Genomic DNA, 19,206 nt, shown 5'->3' on the forward strand with positions numbered 1-19,206 from the left:
TCTCTCCAGCTAAGGGTCTATGAAGTCGTATGTGGACTGGTCTCTGGTTAAGATGTACACATTATTGAGTCCTCTCCTGATCCAATTTTTATATTGGTGGAGCAAAGGAGAAGCATTCCAAAGTACATCACTACTATCTAAAGAGTCCTCCACCTACCCCAACTGCCCATAGAGCTCCCATGTAGGGCCAAGAATCAAGCCCAAAGCCTGATACATGGCAGCTGTGGTGCCATGGTGTCTTTCCCTCTCTCTCTAGACTAGGAAGAATGAAAATGTATACCCATTTGTAGTTGACTTGAACATTTGCAAGGCTCTAATGCCACAAAAAATATAATAATAAATATTTTATTAAGCTGACCAAGTTACAGGTATATTTTTAGTCCATGTTCTTCAATCTATTCTTTGCCCTTCTCACTGAAAATAACTTTTCCTACCTATACTTTTCTAAAACTTGATGCAGGTCAGATGCACAAGACAGATGCCACTTTGGCTTTGGCTTGTTGTTTATTTGTTGTTGTTATTGTTTTATTTTATTTTTTTTTTCATTTGCTACCTGTGTTTTTGCTAAGACTTTGCACCTACATGACTCTACTGCTCCTAGTAACTTTTTTTCTCTCCTTTCTAGACAGGAAGTGAGGAAGAGATACAGAAGTAAAGACAATACAACACAGCTCTACTCCAGCATTTGTGAAGTTTCTGCTGTGTAGATGTTCCCCTATGGTGGCTGAGGACTCACACCTAGGTCCTGGGTTCTGACTCTTGGTACAGTGTGCAACTCTCTCAGGTAAGCTATATTCCATCCACTTGCCACTTTTTATTGGAATCAAAGTGGTAGTAAAAAACCTTTTGAATGAAGTTAGAATTACTTAGAATGTTTATAAAATAACTGAGGGAGAGAGAAAAGTAAGTGTTCTGGGGGGGGGGGGGGACAAAAAACTGTGACCATCACAACTTTAGCTCTACACTGAGTCTCTTATGGACCATAGATCATCATGTTATCTTTGAAGTCAAATGGAGCAACCTAGACAAAGAAATTGGACTTTGGACTGTGTGGTATCCTTATCTGTTAAAAGAGGAGATCTGGCTGTAAACTTTGTAAAGCATCCTTTGAGAGCTGTCTGAATGTGGATAGGAACAGGGCAGAGAGACATAAAAATGGAGACACAAAAATGGATAACAGCAGCAGGTTACTCCAATGTAACAGAGACTACTCTGGAGATATTCAGTCTAAGACTATCAAGGAGACGACCTTTTTCCAAACCCAGCTAAAACAAAGGCTAGAGTAGTGAATATTCTTTTTTCAAATGATCAGAATGTACAGGCTGTTAGTAAAGTTATAAAAATGTGAAAAATAGAAGATTCCATTTGCCAAACACATTCAGGGGTGTTCCCAGCTGGACTCAGGTCAAATGCATCTTCATCATACTTCTGGCACTTTCCTGTGTAGTCTTTAGGAAGAATAAAACACCTGTCTATTTGCCTTCTGCTCATAACTTAAAGGGTCATGCCCATTGCTAAGCAAAATAGAGAAGACTCTCATTCCTCAAAGTTTTCTAAAGTACACAGGATCATATGGTGTGCTGAGTGCTTGGCATACAAGGGCTTCCCACCTTTGAAAGTTGTCCAGAGGATCAACCCAAGTGGGAAATCCCTTCACAAACGAGATAAGGTAGCAGTGCCTTTCTGTTGGAATAACTGTTTCCCTAGAGAAGAAACGTTCACCAATACAGCAATGATATGAGGTCAGCATTACAAGTAAACACAAACAGGATGGTGGTACATTTGATTGAGCACACAAGTAATCATGCACAAGGACCCAAGTTCAAATCCCTGGTCCCTACCTGAAGGAGAGAATCTTCATTAGCAGTGAAGCAGGCTGCAAATGTCTTTTTCTCCCCCTCTATATCTCACCCCCCCGCAATTTCTCTCTTAACAAAACAAAAAAAAAATTTTTATATTTATTGATTTTCCCTTTTGTTGCCCTTGTTGTTTTTTTTTATTGTTGTTGTAATTGTTATTGTTATTGATGTAGTCATTGTTAGAACAGAGAGAAATGGAGAGAGGAGGGGAAGACAGAGGGGGAGAGAAAGATAGACACCTGCAGATCTGCTTCACCGCCTGTGAAGTGACTCCCCTGCAGGTGGGGAGCCGGGGGCTCGAACCAGGATCCTTGATACAGTCCTTGTGCTTTGCATCATGTGCACTTAACCCACTGCACTACCGCCCGACTCCCAAAAAAATTAAATAAAAAAATAATAATACAAACAACAAATGGGGAAACCAGTGATGGTGTTGTCATGTCTCCATGACAATATCAGTCATTAGACATATTTTTCACATATTTGATTTCCATAACCTTAATGGCCAAAAACCTGGAAGATATTTTTATCTACTTTGTGGTTCTTTGTCACAAGAATCTGAATGTTATTCACTGTATTGTGACATTTATAGAAATTATCTCAAGCTTGGAAGTACTTCAATTCATAATGATATACAATCCTCATAGTAGAAGACAATAGTGAAAATCCTATGACATACACACACATTTATGTTGCCCAAAAAGAGTGTGTGTGTGTACATGTGTGTATGTGTGTTTAGTCCAGAACTCTTTATCAGTCACCCATATTATCCTCTAGCATAAAAGTAGTGATTTTCCCTAAGATTAACAAATGAAGACTTTAAAAATAAAACAGTATCAAATACACTTTTAGAAGGCATTTTGGTCTTTCATTTGGAAAATCACTTTAACCTTTCTATTGTAATAAAGTGCCATGAGTTACAAAATCCTTGAAGTTTACAGTAATAGCATGCATTCACCATTAATTTACTCATTCACTCGGATGCCGCCGCCACCACCACCACCACCCCAGCCTTTCTTGTTTTCACCAAGGCTGAAACAGATCATCAACAGATCCTCCTGTGAGGCTCTCAAAGTATTTGATGTGGCTCTAACAGAGTTCTATCTTACTCCAGAAGTCCTAGATTACCTAGCTCCCTATGAGACTGGGAATAAATCAAGTGTAAAGATATCACTCTTATTTTGCTATAAAATTTCCTAAGCCTCTGCAACCCAGTAGATGAGTATTTAATAAAATATTAAAAGGTCACATTTAACTAACCAACTACTATATAATATTATATAAGAATATGCTCCCTTAGAGGAGTAATTTTAAGTGGTCTGGGAGGTGGCACAGTGTACAAAGTATTGGATTCTCAACCATGAGGTCCTGAGTTCAATCCCCGGCAGCACATGTACCAGAGTGATGTCTGGTTCTTTCTCTCCTCCTGTCTTTCTCATGAATAAATAAATAAAAACTTTTTAGAAAGAAAGAAAGAATTTTTAATTCTGGGCATTTGCAGAAAATGCAGGCAGTGACCAGGCAATCAGTGTGTGTAGAATGTGAAATATGTGTATTGGAGGTGGGGAGAACCAAACACACATAATACATAACAGTCTAGATGATCTTTCATTCCTGAAAGTTCCTCCCATTCCTGAAAGTCTTTTAAAAAGGCAGAGCCTCACCAAAGAGTCCTGGAACCCCACCTCTCCAGAGAGCCCTGCCCCATTAGAGAAAGACAGAAACAGACTAGGAATATGGATCGACCTGCCAATACCCATGTCCAGCAGAGAAACAATTACAGAATCCAGACCTTCCACTTTCTGCACACCATAAGGATACTGGCTGGGCCCATGCTCCCAGAGGGAGAAAGAATAAGAAAGCTTCCAATGGAGGAGGGTGGAATGGAGAAACTCTGGTGGTGGGAATTATGTAGAATTTTACCCCTCTTATCCAACAAACTTGTCGTTCATTATTAAATAAAAAATAAAAATAAGGGACCAGGCAGTGGTGCACCTGATTAGGCGCATACACTACAGTGTGCAAGGACCCAGGTTCAAGTCCCTGGTCCCCACCATCATTTTCTCTTCTTTTTTTTTTTTTTTCCACAAACAGTAAAGCAGGTCTGCAGGTGTCTCTCTGTATCTCTCCCTCTCTCTCTCCCCCACCCCTCTTTATCTCTGTCCAATAAATAAAGATAATAAAAATTTTTTTAAAGACTTTCTTCAAAAAAATAAAAATTAAAAAAGAGGCAGAGCAAACCCCCCTCCACCTCACACCAGAGAAGCTAAGAGTTAGCACTCTACTAAATCTCTACCACTCTAACCAAGAATGCTATGATGGGCTGGAAGTTTATCTCAAACATCTGCCCAGTCTTCAGAGAAAGATTACTGACCTCATGATAATGTTGGCTTTTTATTTCTGAACAAGGTCTATCCAAACCATGCAATTTGTTGGGAGGTGGTAAAGTGAGTTATTGCATGTGAAAGGCTCAGAAATTGTTCCTGGTAAATACATAAACTGTTAGTTATAAGTACTGTTTTCTACTTAGTTTGAACAAAAGAACATTATCACGTTTCAGTGATAGTTTATTTTCCTCATCCCCTGAAGTGTCCACGGTGTTACATTGTGGCTTTACATGCAAATAAATACATCCAGAGAAGCCACAATCCCAAAACAAATCAGAAAAAGGACACCACTTTCTGAGTGGATTTACTTATGTCAGTGTGGTAAACTAATGAAGAGCCACTTCTTTAAAACTCACTAGAAATCACTCAGTGATAGCCGCTTCTCTCAAAACCATGTTTCTAACCATCAAAAGAGGTGGGCAGGAGGAAGAAGAGAATAAGTTTTATCCTCCTATCTTATCAAATTAGATAAAACAACTGTTTTTCTATTTAGAAACAATATTATAAAAGGTAGTAGAAAGACCACCATGTTGTGGGTATATGTGAAATCTTTGGAGCAAGGTTGCTGCCTGTGGTTAATAGGAAGCCACAAGGATCAATCTGACTGACTATGAGAACACAGCATGTATAATTGGGTTTGCTAATTGACATGCAGGGTGAACAGAACTTACCTAACCACTCTCAGGAAGTGATTTGTTCTATAAGAAGTGAACGTATGTAAAGATTCTGTATTTCTCAAATCTGCAACAATGTCAAGCTGCTCAGGTAAAATATTTTGCAGTGATTTCCTAATTTGGAAACCTACTTTAGGTCCCAGAGTAATGAATACAGATTAAATTAGCCAAGTGTATATCCCAGGACTAAGAAAATCTGCCTGAAAAACACAGGCTAATTTCCTTTTGTACATCCCCTTTACTGAAAGGCCTTGTATAGTCTCTTAATTAGCTGCTGTAAAATGTAGACACTCCCCTTCCTTCAGGGAAATATAGTTCTCTGAGATTAGTGTAACGTTAGGTATCAAAGGGCACAGATAAGAAGATTTTACCATACAGAGCAAAGCCTTACCTAAAAAAGCATAAATAATAAAAGGTATTTTATTGCTTCCAAATAGTCACAGAAGTCAGAACAAGTAGTTAGATGAAGCCCAGTAGAGTTGCAAAGCAAATGATTCCTCAATGAATAAATCAGAATAATTCACAACTGGGCTAATTAGTTGACTTAACATGTAAGCCAAGGGGAGTTGGGTGGTAGCGCAGGTGGTGAAGCAGGTCTGCAGGTGTCTGTCTTTCTCTCCCCCTCTGTCTTCCCCTCCTCTCTCCATTTTTCTCTGTCCTATCCAACAATGATGACATCAACAACAACAACAACAATAATAACTACAGCAACAATAAAAACAAGGGCAACAAAAAATAAATAAATAAACATATTTAAAAAAAAACATGTAAGCCAAGACTTCAGTAAGCCTAGAGAAGAGCTCTTTTAAAAGAGTCTGTGTTCTTAGTTTGCCTTAAACTTTAGTGCCTTCCCATATGATCTACCTTCACAAACCACGTTAAAAAAACTCAATTCATAAATAAAAAAGATAATGGGAATCACCTCAATAAATAGCTTTAGAGGATGAGGGCGTTCATCTTGTTAGAAAGTTAACACAAGGGCAGAGGGTAGATAGCATAATGGTTATGCAAACAGACTCTCATGCCTGAGGCTCCAAAGCCCTAGGTTCAATCCCCCGCACCACCAGAAGCCAGAGCTGAACAATGTTCTGGTAAAGCAGAAAAAAAAAAAGAAAAGAAAGTTAACACAGGGGAGTCGGGCAGTAGCGCAGCAGGTTAAGCGCACATGGCGCAAAACACAAGAACCAGCATAAGGATCCTGGTTCGAGCCCCCAGCTCCCCACCTGCAGGGACATTGCTTCACAGGCAGTGAAGCAGGTTTGCAGGTGTCTATTTTTCTCTCCCCCTTTGTCTTCCCCTCCTCTCCCCATTTCTCTCTGTCCTATCCAACAACGACGACATCAATAACAACAACAACTACAACAACAATAAAACAACAAGGACAACAAAAAGGAAATAAATAAATATTAAAAAAAGAAAGAGGGCAGAGGGTAGATAGCATAATGGTTATGCAAACAGACTCTCATGCCTGAGGCGCCAAAGTCCCAGGTTCAATCCCCCGCACCACCATAAGCCAGAGCTGAACAGTGCTTTGGTTAAAAATAAATAAATAAAAATAAATTTAAAAAAAAGAAAGAAAGAAAGAGAGAAAGAAAGAGAGAAAGAAAGAAAGTTAACACAGGGGCCAGGTGGTGGCGCACATGGTTGAGCACATGTGTGACAATGTACAAGGACCCAGGTTTGAGCCCCTGGTCCCCACCTGCAGGGGGAAAGCTTTGCAAGTGGTGAAACAGATGTCTCTATTCCTCTCTTCCTATCTCCCCCTACCCTCTCTGATTGTCTCTATCCAATAAACAAAGATAATAACAAAAAAAATTTTAAGTATAAATAAAAGAAAAAAGAAAGTTAACACAGCTTCAACAGAAGCTTCAGGTTCAGTCCCCAGCACCACCTGTGCCAGAACAAAGCGGTGCTCAGATTCGGATTCGGTGCTCGGATTCGCATTCATTCTCATTCTCTCTCACTCTCCTTCTCTCTTTCCCCTCAACTTCTAATTCTCCCTTTTTCCCTCTCTCTCTCCCTCCCTCCCTCTCTCTTTACATAAATTTTCTGAATAGAGAAAGAGAAATTAAATTATAAATACAATAGAGATAAATACAAGTTTTAAATATGACTATCAACTGAGTAATAATTTACTAAATTTGGGTATGTCCAGGTCCCACTTCAGGTCAAAAGAAAAAAACATTTCAAAACTTCCTCAATGGTGCCCATGCCTCTATCAGTCACCTGACAAACCAGTCCAGCCTTCAGGAGACTGGCATTTCAGGACCGCAGACTAGGCTAACATCCAGGTTCTCTGGGTGAACCGTGCTACTAACTGTGTCTGCTTAACTCATCCTCCAGGAGCTTCTCTAGGCAGGCTGTCCCAGACACTTCTTCATGCTTTATTTCATCTCTAAATGTGGAGCTATAGCAGAAAGCAGAAGGCCAAAGAACAGAGTGGTAGAATGTTCAATTAAACCTCCCCCAGATAGATACTGGTGAACAATAAAAGATTATGTTCCTTCTGCAGTCAAATCCAAAGTGTGGTGTAAACAACTCAGAAAAGATTTTTGAAAACTAACTCTTCTGACCCAAGATTTAGCTTATCAGGTTCCCAGATAGAAGAAAAGAACACCAAAATCTGAAAAAGTTTCTCTCAAGGCAGTACAGAGAGCTGATAAGCAGGGATACACATATGCTTCCCTTTACTCTATGTACCTGTCCAGCAGTCCAGAACACTCAGTTAGTTCTCAGCTCTTTCATATCTCCCCTTCCCAGGTTCACTGTGGATGCTTTAGTGTGAGACCAATCAGACTGCCATTTCATAGGCCCCAGCCTCTCCCCTTTGAAGCCACTGTTTATAGCTGCCAACGCGCCATCTCCCCAGGCAAATCCCAGCCGCAAATGGCACAACTCATCAATTCAGATGAAACAAAATTAGAGACTGCTTAGTCTAACACAAACTGAGTGCTGCATATGGAAGATATTCAAGCCAGATAGAGCTAATAAAGCAGAAACAAGATATACTTTGTGGCTTCTTTAAAATGACATTCAGTTGGTATTCCCTCACTGCTTCCAAAAGAAATTTAAGATTACTTAAAATACAATATAGATTCTAAAAAATCCACTAGTAAATAGAACAAGAATTAGAAGGAATATGTGGAAAGGAAATTAGAAGCAGTAGTAAAAAGAAGCTTTAAAGAGGAACTAAACATAAAAAGTTAGGAGTTTCCTGAAGGACAAAAAGAAAATGAAAACATTAGTAAGTGTTATTGCTCTTACTGTGTACTAAAAGAAAACAAAAGAAAAAAAAAAAAGAATTCCCAACTTCAGATATAGAGGTTTTAAAGAGGGAGTGGTGATGGCATGGGTCAGGGTTTCCTCACTCTGATTCAATTTTTACAGAAAAAAAAAAAAAAGATAGACGGAAAGCTTCCTGCAGGGCAGTGGGTGTCAGGCTCAAACACAGGTCACATGCACAGCATGGACCTTCCCAGGTGAGCTGTCTTGCTATCCCTCTTGAAGAGAAATTTGCCACGAAGACAATAGGCATTAAAGGAAAACACAAAATGATCACTGTCTTTACTGACAGTTTTTACTTGTAAAATTATAGGAGCAACTTAACAGATGTTCCTCCATCCCATGCATAAGGACCTGGGTTCAAGTGTCCCCTCCCATTCTTGGCAGGGGGCAAACCCCACACGCAGTGGGACAGTGCTAGAGGTTATCTATCCTTTTCTCTCCCTCTCTCTTTCTATTTCTCCCTGTCGCTCTCTCTATGTGTTTTACTCCTCTATCAAAAAGAAAGAAAAAGAAAATGCTGTGGTCCGGGAGGTGGCGCAGTAGATAGGGCTTTGGATTCTCAAGCATGAGGTCCCGAGTTCAATTCTAGGCAGCACATGTACCAGAGTGATGTCTGGTTCTTTCCCTCTCTCCTATCGTTCTTCATGAATAAATAAATAAAATCTTAAAAAAAAAAAAGAAAGAAAATGATACTGAGAATGGCGGGGCCTTGCAGGCACCTAGCCTCAGTAATAATCCTGGTAGGGAAAGGAGGGAGTTGAGGTTGAGTTTCTTGACAAATGCAAAATGTCCAGCTTATGTTGGTACCCACTTTTTACCCTCTACACAAGGTTTTTCTGGACAGCAATTTTATCCTGTTTTAGAGTAATCATTGCACATCATTGCACTAGTTAATTAAAGCTACTATTATATTTCTGAAAATTTTATGGGGGATAGTGGTAACCAGAAGCACAGCAACGTCCCCACTTCCTTACTGTTCCTTTCCCAGAGTCCTTTGCTTTGCTGCAATATATCACACCTAGTCCAAATTTCACCCTGTGCTTCCCTTTCTGTCCTTGTTTCTTATATTCTACCTATTAGTAACTTAACTAACTTAACCAGCTGATGAGAAGTGTCTCCACTGAGTTATGAGAGTGAAAATGTACTTTGTCACAGAATAACCCCTTGTCTTCAGGCACCTGGTGATCATCACAAGCCCAGGATTACTATTCTGACCACCACCAAAGATTTCCATGACCCCGTGCTGTGGGTCCCATTAATTTATTAGAATGGCACAGAGAACACAGGGAACCCTTTTACTTACTAGACTGCAAGCTTATTTCAAAGAATATTAAAGGATATGATTCAGATACAGAGAAACATAGGGCAAGATATGGGGGTAAAGTTGGTCAATTAGGTATATCAAAGATGATCACTTGAGACCACAACAGAATGAGACTAGGACTACTTTGGGAACCCACCAAGTCACCGGTGAGTAAAAACACTTGTGGCATGTGGACAGAGACAAGCCTAAGGAGAGATTCCTGGGGCTAAAGGTTTTATCTACTCCAGAGCAGCTGGTAACAGTCTGGCAGTTTGCCAGTTGAGGCGCCACCTCCAGTTTGTTTTACCAACAAAAAGACAGCTGAAAGGAGGAGAGGACTCCCCTAAGACTCACCAAATGCAACTATACCAAGTTACAGGTGCTACCATGATGCCAGCCTGACTTCCCTGGGCAGACCACTTTACCATTGTTCCCTGGAACCCCAGCTCTCCAGAGCCCTCTCCCACTAGGGAAAGACAGAAACAGGCTAGGAGTATAGACTGACCTGCCAACGCCCATGTGTAATGGAGAAGCAATTACAGAAACCAGACCTTCCACCTTCTGCACCTCATAGTGACCCTGAGTCCATACTCCCAGAGAGAGAAAGAATAGGAAAGCTTTGTATGGTCTGGGAGGTGGTGCAGTGGATAAAGCATTGAGCTCTTAAGCATGAGACCCCGAGCTCAGTCCCCGGCAGCACATGTACCAGAGTGATATCTGGTTCTTTCTCTCTCTCCTCGTAACTTTTTTGTTAATAAATTAAAAAATAAAATAAAATAAAATAAAGAATAGGAAAGCTTCCAGTGGAGGGAATGGGATGTGGAACCCTGGTGGTGGGAAATGTGGAGAATTTTACCCCTCTCATCCTATGGTTTTGCTGATATTTTCTTTTTTTTTTTTTTTTATTTTATAAATAATTTTTTTAAGATATGGGGAAAAATAAGTTGTTGTTTCTTTTTTAAATTGCTATACCTAAGAATGGCCCATAGGAAGACTTTAATACATGAAAGAAATTGTTTTTCAGGGGCCAGGTAGTGGTGCACCTGGTTGAGTGTACATCCCACAATGCACAAGGGCCCAGGCTCGAGCCCCCAGTACCATACACCTACAGGGGGAAAGCTTTGCTGCAGGGGTTGCTCTTCCTCTCTGTCTCCTTCTTCCCTCTTGATTTCTGACTGTCTCTATCCAATAAAGATTTTTTAAAAACTAATTAATAGAAATTATTTTTCCCCTTTACCCATTTCTGATATTATCACTCTTTCTGTAATTCATATTCTATGACTCAATGATACTTTCTGATCCCTTCTAAGACTTTACTGATACTTTTCTGACTCTAAAGTCAATCAGTTCACAGCAATACCTTAAATATGTAGTTAGAATCTAACAGTGATAAAAAAAATAAAGGTTATTCTTGGACACTTAAATACAGAATGTCCTTCTGTATCATAGCCAGTTCTTGCAATAAAGTCAAATATATATTTGGCTGTTGGTGAATAGCTCAAAGGAAGATAGAGAATGGTCATTAAGGAAACACTTAGATATACCAGGAAACAACACAGACATACCAGAGGGGATGACAGGGAGGAAAGCAAAAATGAATGAGAGGCCTGAGTAAAAGGAGCCAATTATATGATGAATGATGGAAATGAAATCTTAGTAATAAATTTGATTGTATATATATATATACATATAATATTCATAGATTTTTTTTTCCTTTTTATTGTGTCTGAGACCAAAATTTTTAAATTTTTTATTTATAAAAAGGAAACACTGACAAAACCATAGGATAAGAGAGGTACAACTTCGCACAATTTCCACCACCAGACCTCCGTATCCCACCTCCTCCCCTGATAGCTTTCGTATTCTTTACCCCTCTGGGAGTATGGACCCAAGATCTCTGTGGGATGCAAAAGGTTGAAGATCTGGCTTCTGTAATTGCTTCCCCACTGAATATGGGCATTGACAGGTCGATCCATACTCCCAACCTTTTTCTCTCTTTCCCTAGTTATTTATCTATTCCCTTTTGTTGCCCTTGTTGTTCTGTTGTTGTAGTTATTGATGTTGTTGTTGTCAGATAGGACAGAGAGAAATGGAGAGAGGAGGGGAAGACAGAGAGGGGGAGAGAAAGACACCTGCAGAACTGCTTCATAGCTTGTGAAACGAGTCCCCTGCAGGTAGGGAGCTCTAACTGGAATCCTTACACCGGTCCTTGCGCTTTGCACCACATGCGCTTAACCCGCTGAGCTACCGCTGACTCCCTGCTCCATCTTTTTATAGGTGCCTAGGATCAAGTGCAGAGTCACATACATGTAAAGGTATGCACTCAGTCACTAAATTTCATCAGGCCCTATATGTTGATTTATAGAGATGCATATATATATATATATATATATATATATATATATATATATATATGCACTGCAATGTCACTTTGGTAAAAAAGTACTTTTTAAAAATGAAGTTGACTGAGAGTCAAGCGGTAGCGCAGCGGGGTAAGCTCAGGTTGTGCAAAGCTCAAGGACTGGCGTAAGGATCCCGGTTCGAGCCCCCGGCTCCCCACCTGCAGGGGAGTCGCTTCACAGGCGGTGAAGCAGGTTTGTAGGTGTCTTTCTCTCTCCCTCTGTCTTCCCCTTCTCTCTCCATTTCTCTCTGTCCTATCCAACAACAATGACATCAATACCAACAATAATAATAACAATGATAAAACAAAAAGGTCAACAAAAGGGAATAAATAAATAAACATTAAAAAATGAAGTTGACTATAATTGTTAATATAAATATATGTATTTTCTAAAAACTGGTTTTAAAGGTAAGGCAGAGAAAGAACTAGTAACAGTTTAGATGCCCTCCAGGATTCTTTACATACCTTTACCTAGTATATTTTCCCTCATGTTTGAAGGTCTGATCTACTGTAACTAGAAAAAAAGAGCAATTGAAAGGAAAATATACAATAGTTGAACACAAAATTTAAAAATCTCACTGGACTTAATAGTTCTCATTACCTTCCTCCTCCCTCCCTCAAGGGTTCACTGGGAACTACTTTAGCAAAATTCATTCTGTGTTTCACCTACTCTACTTTTTCAAGCTCATTGCAAGAAATAGTTGAAAGGCAAAACATCAAGCAAGAAAATGGCCCACTTTCAGAAAAGTAAACCATCAGAAACATAAATATATGGATTTGGAAGTTTAAGACATGAGAGAAAGAAAGGGATAGGGAGGAGAAAGACTACACTACTTCCAGTTTGTCCTAAACAGCCTTAACAGTGGAGGGGGCAGGGAGAGAAACCTCCTTTCCTTGGATACAAACCTTAGAACTGCTGACACTATTAACACACACAAGTCCGTCTTTGTCCTCAGCCACTGGACTGCTAACTCCTTAACTGAGGGACCCTGGGCACAGAGCCCTGACCCACATCTACAAGCTACATCCCACCAGCCTTTCTGATTCTAAGCAAGTCTATCCAGATGGGTGTTAGGCCAAGTACTCTCATCCTCGCAATGGACTCTCACAATGGACATCTTTCTGTCCATTGTGCCTACAGCCTTATAGATCTAGCTGCACTGGTACTAAAATTGTACAATTATGAGGGAAGGCAACTTGAGGAGGGTGAGGTTGGTAGAGGGTGAGCCTCAGGGAGGCAAGCCAGTCCAAACTGGGCAGGAGGCCAGCAACTCCTGTCCTTCCAGAGGGAGGTCAACCGCACAGTGGGCTCTAGGCACAGGCACAGTAAGGATGAGGGGACTAAAGGACCCTAATTCTCACTTCAAGAAAACCTTCAGATAATCCATTTTGCAAATCTAAGAACATGAGGTTATCCTCTTAAATTAATCACTACCACATTGAGGAAGATAGCCATGTTCGCTAAGCAAAATATTATTTTCTAATGAAAAACGTGGGAGTTCAGACCAGATCATAGCACAATCTTTGGCAGATCTCTTGCAGGCTGTCTTAGGAGAAGGGTTTGAAGCTATAGTCCAGCGAGAGAAACAAATGCCAATTAAATGAAAATCATCATAAAAAGTCATGTGCATCCCAAAGAGGGAAATAAAGTTTCTTCTCTTTTCCAGTCATGTCCCTCCCTGACTTTTTTTTTTAACTGAGTCATGCAAAGGAAATTTCAGATGCTGGCAGGAACAGAGGTGGGACATTACAGAAATCTGCCAGCTGTTTCCTGAATAATGTAAATTTCCTTATAACATGGCAATATTTCAAACAACCATGTTCAGTAACTTCTTAGAAAAGGGAGATAAAAGGTATCTGGAAAGTAGGATATGGAACCCCAAAAACTACCTTAATAATAAGACTAAGCCTCTCTCCAAAAGACTCTAAAAAGGAAATTTCCATATCAGAATATAAATCACCAAACAAACATCCTCAATTAAAGAAATACCACTTTATTTGAGGGGGAAAATGTTAGGGATAGAAATTCCATATTTATTATAGGTGTAGAGCTCAATTTAAGTTTTAATTTTTAGGAAGATCTTTTTAGGATTTTTTTGTTTTGTTTTGTTTCATTTTGTTTTTGGTCTTTTTTTTTTTCTTTTTAAAAGCCTGTTTTGTAATCATTCTGGCTACTTTCCCAGGAGGGAAAACCATGGGTGGAATAAGAAGAATGCCTAAAATTTGGAAATCATCCTGGTATCTTAACCACTGAAGAGCTCTCAGGCCTCTCATCTTGGGCAAAATATACACTCAGACCAAAGGAGTCAAACAAAATTTCATTAAGTTAGTTACAAATGAGAAGTCCATGGCTGGGCAGTAGCTTTCCTGGTTAAGTGCACACATTACCATGTGCAAGAAGTTGGGTTCAGGTCCCTGCTCCCCAAGTTTTCCCCCAAGTGGAGGAAAGTTTCACAAGTGGAGTTGGGAGGAGGGAATGCAGTGCAACAGCTGGCTCTTTTTCTTTCATCTTTATTTTCCTCTTTCCTCTCAATTTCTCTCTATCCCTATCAAAAAGATAAATAAGAAGTCCAGTCTTTGCTGAGGCTGCTATAAGGAGCACTATAAATCTTGAGCGCTAAGAAATTAGGACAAACACAAGATGATATAGTAAGGTTTTACCCTTTACCTTGACAAATGTCTTATTTTTAAAGTATGCAATTGAGAATAACTATAGCCACAAATAATTGGATTTTAAGTTGCATGGACATGGGCTATTACACACACACACACACACACACACACACACACACACACACACACACACACAAATATGTATCTGTTGCTTATTTTGCCTCCAAACAAGACAGAACATGGTTAAGCAAACAGTATGTACTACAGAAGCTCAAGTTACTCCTTTTTACCAAGAGGAAAATAATGCTCTAGGTATTTAATGCATAGCTAAGGAATCCTGGGGGTGGGAGGAATTGGGACTGCAAAGCAAAGGGGTGGAAGTGTAGTGCCTTTAAAATTATCAAGGCAACTTCTTTTCAAATTACATGTCACCTGTCCCTCTAAGATTATGACAAACCCAATGAGTTTAACGTCTTTCTCTTCTTTCTCCTCCCCTATTCCATTGGAATCACTGCCTAAGAGTGCCATTGTTTCTGGTGGGTGTGTATCTTGTCCTTTAGTGTGTGCAGCTGAGTAGATGGTTAGTAATTTACATCTTCACTACATAACTTCCGCATCCCTTTTAGGATAGGAAGAGAGGCAGTCACCTGAATCTACTGGGTTGGGAAGGCTATGGGGAACAACTTTTATATATTTCCATCTAATGCCTTTCTTCTCAGCTCTTTATTCCTACCACTGCAGGAGCTTGGGCTTCCAATTTCTGAAGCTTCATATATGGTTCTGTGGGGACTGTCATCTGACCCTTAGTGTCCAGCTGACACTGTTTCATAAAGTCAGTGACCAAGTCCTCCTTCCAAATATCTGTTGACATATCTTGGCTACTGTAGTTTTCCCCTTCCTTTGTGGGCCTTAAATCCTTTATTTCTTTTCTTTTTCTTTTCTTTTTTTTTTTTTGCCTCCAGGATTATTGCTGGGGTTCGGTGCCTACACCATGAATCCACTGTTCCTGGAGGCTATTTTTTTCGCTTCTATTGCCCTTGTTGTTTAATCGTTGTTGTGGTTATTATTGTTGTTGTTGTTATTGATGTTGTGGTTGTCTGATAGGACAGAAGGAAATGGAGAGAGGAGGGGAAGACAGAGAGGGGAAGAGAAAGATAGACACCTGCAGACCTGCAAACGACTCCCTGCAGGTGGGGATTCTTGTGCCTGTCCTTGAGCTTGCTCCATGTGCACTTAACCCACTCTGCCACCACCAGACCCCCATATCCTTTTATTTCTAAATATGCATCTGTTGATAGGGGAGAGACAATCAGACCATTATTATGCCATTGATTGAATTCAGGACTCACACTTTCTCACACAGCTATGCTACCTCCCAGGTCAGGAGTTGTACGTTTTTTCAAGTCCTTTGCTTTCTCATGTGTTTAATCCACCATGTTTTACCAGAAGTCATTGTAATTGCTTCTTGACTTGTAGATCTCATCCGCTCAATGCTAACATTTAAAAGAGAGGTCAGACTAGTCATACTTAATGCCCCCCAGATCTAGCACAGTCCATGCAGATAGTAGTTGTTTTAATCGTACTTAAATAAATGGGTAATTTTAGAAGTATGAATATCACAAAATTTTAAGTTGTCTAAGCACTTTTAGATTTCTTAGGTACTCTTGGATATTATAAGGAGATGTCTATGTCTCTCTGCCTTCTAGTAGGGCAATATCGAAACCTCTGGATTAATAACATATTCCCCTTACAAAAACCACTGCAGCATTAATTTTTTCACACTGTTCTGACTGCTGTCTAAAGCATAGAATACATTTTACACTGCAGTTCATTATATGTTCCACCTGTAGCTAATAAAAATAAAATTTATACAATACTACCTGAAATGCCCTTCAATCTCTTCTACTCTTAAAAAATGCTAGCCATGATTCACTAAATCGATTTCACAGTTTAAAATGAATCATGACCTACATTTTATTTTATTTATTTGCTTACTTATTTATGGATAGAGACAGAAAGAAATTGATAGGGAGAGAGGGAGAGATGTAAGAGATATCTGTAGCACTGTTTTGACACTTGGGAAGCTACCACACTGCAAGTGAGGACCACACGCTTGAACCTGGGTCCTTGCACACTGTTATGTGTGCCCTCAACCAGATGAACCATGACCAACCCCTTGACCTACATTTTGAAAACATGTCATTCAACCATTCAAACTTTAGCTGGGGAACTGTGTACTCAGAGAAAGCCTTACGTCCCTAAATATGCATCCTCTCTTTATGACCCCATGATATATGAGCCCCCTACTTTATTCTACAATGGAACTTCCTGGACCTGTGTATGAAAAGATCAGATCCATGCAAATGAAACACGTCTATGTAAAATCTTGTACATGAGTATAGAATAACTAAAAGGTGGAAACAACACAAGTGTCTATTAGTGGATAAATGTGGCCTGTCCATACAATGGAGTATTATTTGGCCATAAGAAGAGACAGAGCTCCAATACATGCTACTATATGAATAAACCTTGAAAATATGCTATGTGAAACAAGCCAGCCCCTAATGAAAAATATGCTATAATGATCTTACTGATGGTTCCTAAATAAGGCAAATTCAGAGTCAGAAAGTGGATTACAGGGACAAAAGAGAGGATGCATTCGTGCTTATGGAGTACAGTGTTTCTGTTCAGGATGAAAAAGTTTTAAAAATTGATAGTAGCAATAGCTACACTATGAGCTTACTTTATGGCTAAAAACGTTAAAAATATATTATAACTATTTAACCATAATTTTCTAATGGAGTACTAGGGATTCAACCCAGGGTCCTGCACATGCACTCTGCCATTGAACCACTCTGCTCTCTCACCTAATTGTTCCTTTTTATGAAAGAGAGAAGTAGGGACAGAAAGGGAGGGAAACAAAAGTACCACTCCATCATCCATGGAGTTCCATTTGTCTCTATCCTTGGTGAACTCATTTGGTGCCAGAGATCAAACCCAGAACTTTAAGCACAGAAGGCATGTGCTCTACCACCCACATTTCCTCATCTCTCAGCCACAATTGTTTTAAAGTAAAAATAATAATAATAATAATAATGTCTGGGACACATAGCAGCCCAATGAACATGATATCATCAATGGTAGAGACAGGCACGGGTCTCACTTTCTTGAACTCCTGCAACAGCCCAGTGATCTACATAATGGTCACATATTCACAAAGAATGTCAATGCCCCCAAGTTGCCACAAGAGAAACACTGTATTGCTTTATTTTGTGCAGGCTCTCAGCTAAGTGAAAGGGACTACCTACAAACACTTCAGGAGAAGACTCTACTGTCTTTTAGTGAGTGCAAATCATTAAATAAAATTTAAGGATCTAAAGTTGAGAAAGAGAGCAAGAGTTCTGAAAATAGCAAACCCCATTAGAGAAGCTTAAATGGGAACTGCCACATCAAATTGCTACTTGGTTTAACTACTCCACAAAATTAATGTCAGTAAAGATGACGACATTACTTAGAGAACAGATTCACAGTTCAATGGGGAGTGGGGGGAAGAGGAGGAAGGGAAGGTAGTGAATTACTTTTTGAAAAGAAAGAAATGAGGACTAAGAAAAAAAAAAAAAAAAACTCTTCATGTATTATTCACTAAACTGACTTCCCCCTTTTCTCCTAAAAGAAAAAAAGCCCTATTTCCCACTTACTCTCACAATATTCCTAGAAGGAGATATTTCCACATACTATTAACTAAAATAGCAGGTCTAAGGCTGTTTTTAAAACCATAAGTACTAACTTTGATTTCCAAGCTCCTGTGAAGAGAATCATTCTTTCAAAATGTGCCTGTATCTTTTCCAAACTAGACAGACAGATAATGGCCAGCATTTCCTGCCACTAAAACAGCAAGTGAATAATTCTGTTTACAGTAAGTTTCAGAAGTGCCAACATCTAATCCTGCTAATATGTAGGTTCCCCAATAAGCTTGTCATATTTCTCCTGACACTCAAAAAAGCAAATCCTCCAGAGAATAAGACTCCTAGACTCAAATTTAAACTCATCAAAGTGATAGTTTACATCAGTCCTAAAACCCAGAACTAATTCATATAGTCATTCTGAGATTCCATGGCTCTCAGTAGCCGTTTTGTCTTGGCCAGACAGATATTTTAAATTTTAAACAGTAAACTTTGAGATTTAGTAAGCTTTGACATAATTCAACAGGTGAGCAGTAAATACTCAAAGTACTAGAATCTTAGATTAAGAGAAGCATTTTCCTAATTGGATGTCCTGCAGAGTATCCTATTTAAAAGTCAAGTAATTAGAGCTTGGAAATAGATTACTCATTGTAAGGCCCTGGGTTTAAGTCTTGGCAGTCCATGGAAACACCAGAGAGAGCACTTCAGCAGTTCCATGGAGAATGTGCAAGGAGTGCTGGAGTCTCCCCTCTATGTCTCTCCCTCTCTTGTCTCTCTCTATTCTCTCATTCAAAAAAATTGAGCAATTAAAAAGTTGGGCCAAGGAGGCCATTCCCTATCATCATAATAGATAGATAGATAGATAGATAGATAGATAGATAGATAGAGAAAGAGAGAGAGAGAAAGAAAGAAAGAAAGAAAGAAAGAGTGAGTAGGAATAGATAGCATAATAGTTACGCAAGAGACTCTCATGCTTGAGGCTCCAAAGCCCCAAGTTCAAT

General features: G+C 39.5%; 1 protein-coding gene and 1 long non-coding RNA gene across 7 annotated transcripts in view; one reads left to right on the forward strand and one right to left on the reverse strand.

Annotated features, from left to right (window-relative positions):
* Nucleotides 1-1,480, forward strand: part of LOC132538050 (uncharacterized) — a 74,721-nt gene extending 73,241 nt beyond the window's left edge. The window contains exon 4 of the long non-coding RNA XR_009549452.1: nucleotides 626-1,480. This is a non-coding gene — a long non-coding RNA (uncharacterized LOC132538050). The remainder of the gene's footprint in view (nucleotides 1-625) is intronic.
* The window catches only part of CARMIL1 (capping protein regulator and myosin 1 linker 1), a 332,859-nt gene that overhangs the window by 285,506 nt on the left and 28,147 nt on the right, over nucleotides 1-19,206 (reverse strand). The window lies entirely within an intron of this gene.

The sequence above is a fragment of the Erinaceus europaeus genome, chromosome 4, assembly GCF_950295315.1.
Source record: "Erinaceus europaeus chromosome 4, mEriEur2.1, whole genome shotgun sequence".
Lineage (NCBI taxonomy): Eukaryota > Metazoa > Chordata > Mammalia > Eulipotyphla > Erinaceidae > Erinaceus > Erinaceus europaeus.